This window comes from Dipodomys spectabilis, unplaced genomic scaffold (assembly GCF_019054845.1).
Source record: "Dipodomys spectabilis isolate Male_0828 unplaced genomic scaffold, ASM1905484v1 ptg000006l, whole genome shotgun sequence".
NCBI classification, from domain to species: Eukaryota; Metazoa; Chordata; class Mammalia; order Rodentia; family Heteromyidae; genus Dipodomys; species Dipodomys spectabilis.
The window spans coordinates 2,037,530-2,041,434 of NW_024870683.1; positions in this window are offsets into that span (position 1 = coordinate 2,037,530).

Here is a 3,905-nt window from a genome sequence, read left to right on the forward strand (position 1 = left end):
GTGGAAAAAGAACATTTCAGCAAGAGAGACACACAAAGGCAGAAATAGAAAATGATGGTATTACAAAAAGATAAAAATCATTGCCCAAAGTTCTTGGAAATTTTAAAGGTACGTTTTGCATATGCTCAATTCTAGTGAAGGACTTTCTGAAAAAAAAGTCTCTGGTGACAGAAAATGTGACTTCCTCCATTTGCAGAAAAATTTTCTTTTGTAGAGGAAAAAGGAAATGTTTATAATATTCACTCTGTTTATTCATCTCATTTATTGGAACCACAATTGTTCTGAGTGTCATGCTAGGCACCAAAATACAAAAATGGAAACTCATAGACCTTGTTATCTAGCACAGCTGACGAGATGGACAAGCAAAAGAATAGAGTAATAAATGTGACAAAATAAATATATAGAAGTAAGGTCAAAATGGTGAATGGAAACTATGTTGCTAAGATTCTGGAGTTCATTCTGCAGACAAAAGAATTAACTTTTTTATTAGTGTATATTAATAGTACAAAAGTGTTTCACTGTGGCATTTCATCAGATTTTAGGAAGATCCTGCCATTGTCAATACAAAGGTTAGGAATTGTGCCACCACAGGTAACATGCTGTTTGAGATAGGGTCTTGCTTGCTAACTTTATTTTGCCTAGGATGGCCTGGAATTTTGATTCTATCTCTGCCTCCCAATTGTTGGGATTACTGTTATAAGCCACCATCTCTGCCTTTAGAAATTATATAATTTTTAAAAAGTGTTGTTTAATTTCCAAGTTTTTGAGGTTTCCCTACATATACACCATTAGTTTATAATTGAATTCCACTGTAGAGAATACACGTCGTATGGCTTGAATACTTTACACTATAGTAAGAGTTGCCTCATGGCCCAGAATAGGGTCTCTGTTGGTACATACTCCTTGTACTCTTGAAAAGAATGTGTAATCTGCCCTGACCTTACTGTGCTCACTTCTGTGCTCTTTGTCACTTAGAACTTCAAGCTGATTGATAGTAAGGATTTACTGATTGTGTACATTCTTTATACTATTACACATTTGGAAAGGAATATTAAGATTTCTAACTAGTATATACATACATATATATCTATACACATACATATGTGTGTGTGTTTTCCCTTTCAGTCCTGGGGCTTGAATTCAGGGCCTAGGCACTGTCCCTGAGCTTCGTTTGCTCAAGGCTAGCACTCTACCACTAAAGCCACAGCACTATTTGCAGCTTTTTGTTGTTGTGGTTGTTCATGTGGTACTGAGGAATTGAACCCAGGGCTTCATGCATGCTAGGCAAGCACTCTACCACTAGGCCACATTTCCAGCCTCCTCCAACTAATATTTTAAACTGTGGATTTGTTGATTTTTGTTTTCTTGTGCTGTAGTTCTATCAATTTTGTGTATGTGTGCCAGTCCTAGGGTTTGAACTCAGGGTTTGGGCACTGGCCTTAAATTTCTTGTGCTCAAGGCTGGAGCTCTACCACTTGAGCCACTGCTCCAATTTTGGCTTTTTTTTTTCTTTTTTGTAGTTAATTGGAGATAAGCATCTAATGGATTTTCGAGTTGGTTTTGAACTGTGATCCTCAGATTTGTAGTTAGCCTTACAGGTGTGAACTACCAGTTATTATTTCATAACTTTTGAAAGTTATTAGGTAAATATTTAGGATTGCTATGTACTCTTGCTAAGCTGGCCTTTTTATTATTATGAAGAAATCTTTATCCAGATAATAATCTTCACTTTGAAAGCTAATTGTCTGATACCAATGCTGCTAGCCCAGCTCTGTTTTGCTAAGTGTTAGTATGGTATATTTTCACATTCCTTCTTATTTATTACTTTTTTGACCCTCCTGGGGCATAAACTCTGGGCCTGGGCACTGCTCCTGGGCTTTCATGCTCAAGGCTAGTGTTCTATTACTTTGAGCCACAGCTCCACTTCTGTTTTTCTGGTGGTTAATTGGAGATAAGGGTCTCATGGACTTTCCTTCCTAGGCTGGTTTTGAACCAAAATCTCCAGATCTCAGCCTCCTGAATAATTAGGATTATAGGCATGAGCCATCAGTGCCTGGCTAACTTTTATTATTATTATTTTCCGGTCGTAGGGCCTGAACTCTGGGCCTGGGTGCTGTCCCTCAGCTCTTCAGCTCAAGGCTAGCACTCTACCACTTGAGCCACAGCACCACTTCCAGCTTTTTTCTTTTTGCTTATATGGTGCTGAGGAATCGAACCCAGGGCCTCATGCACGCAAGGCAAGCGCTCTACCACTGAGCCACCTTCCCAGCCTCAACTTTTGATATCTTGAGAAACACCTTTTTCTTTTTTTTTTTTTTGAGATGTTAGAGCTTGATTTCAAGGATCATGCATGTTAAACTAGCACTCTACCTTTGAGCTTTATCCTCAGAACTCTTCTGTGAAACTTTTACTGGTGCAATAAATTAGTTTTAAGAACTCTTTCAACAAACTGTCATATTTATAATGAATTGTTTCTTACAGTAGGCACCAGCCCACTTGAGTCTTTCATGCTCCAAGCTTTTTTCAGGTAAAGTATTGCGTGCTTTTTTATTGTTGCTTGCATGCCTTCTTTCTCTTTCTCTCTTTCCTTTCTTTCTTTCTCCTTCCTTCCTTCCTTCCTTCTTTTTGCTATGGGCTAGCCTGACTATATTTCTCCTACCTAAGGCTTTCCATGTACCTGAAATCAAGGATGCAGGCTACTATGCCTGGCTCAATCCTATTTATTACTTTCCAGATTAAAGTATTTAAATTCCTTATTACACTTTTACTTTAGAGCATGCTTTAGATACTTGGAATAAATTATTTTCTGTATTTAGGTCATATTAATATCACTATAACAGGAATACAAAAATTCTCTAGTTAGGAATAGTAGTGGATGCCCTTAATTCTAGCACTCAGGAATCTGAGGGAGGAGGATCATGAGTTCAAGGCCAGCTTGGGCTACACAGTGAGACTCTGTCTCAGAAAATCCAAGGATTGTGAATGTAGTTCAGTGGTAGAGTACTTGTTGAGCATGTACCAAGCAGGCCCTGGGCTTGATCCCCTAGGACTGCAAAAAAAAGGAATTCATCCAAGTCTGCCATCTAAAAAAATCAAAATACAATCTTGGAAGTTAAGAAGAAAACACTTTTTAAAAAGTATGATTCCAGGATCATACAGAAGGTTTAAATCTATTTTTTTCAACAAAATTAATTTATAAATAATTTAGAGCCATTAGATCCAACATGATTACTAACTCAACAGGAAGCTAATCAGTCTTCAAATATGACAGCAATATTTTTCCTTAACAAATCACTGCAAAACACAAATTTCAAAGGTATTTTATTTAAATTTCTCCATCTAGGAGAAAAATATTAACAATATTTATACATGCCTTAATAACTTACTCACTGTACAACTTACAACTTCTATACAACAATACAATAAACCAGAGAAAATAATCAGTCAGCACTTAAATATGAATCTATGTGTAAAAAGCATTGAATATGCTATCTACATTGAATGTGGTATCTAAAGGTGGTATCCACACATTTTTTATGACTGACCTGCATATAGCCATCTTGTTCAGGATGTGTCTAATCATTAAGATGTTTATCCTTCTGATTCATGATATGAAAGCTATTTGATCTTTAAGCATAGAACACATTTTTTATTTTATTTTCTAATTTGGGGAGGACAAAAAAGCTCTATCATTTCATCCCTTTCTTTCTTTTTTGGGTCGGTCGTGGGGCTTGAACTCTGGGCCTGGGCACTGTCCCTCAGCTCTTCAGCTCAAGGCTAGTGCTCTACCACTTGAGCCATGGCACCACTTCCAGCTTTTTCTGCTTATGTGGTACTGAGGAATTGAACCTAGGGCCTTGCACATGCAAGGTAAACACTCTACCACTGAGCCACCTTCCCATCCC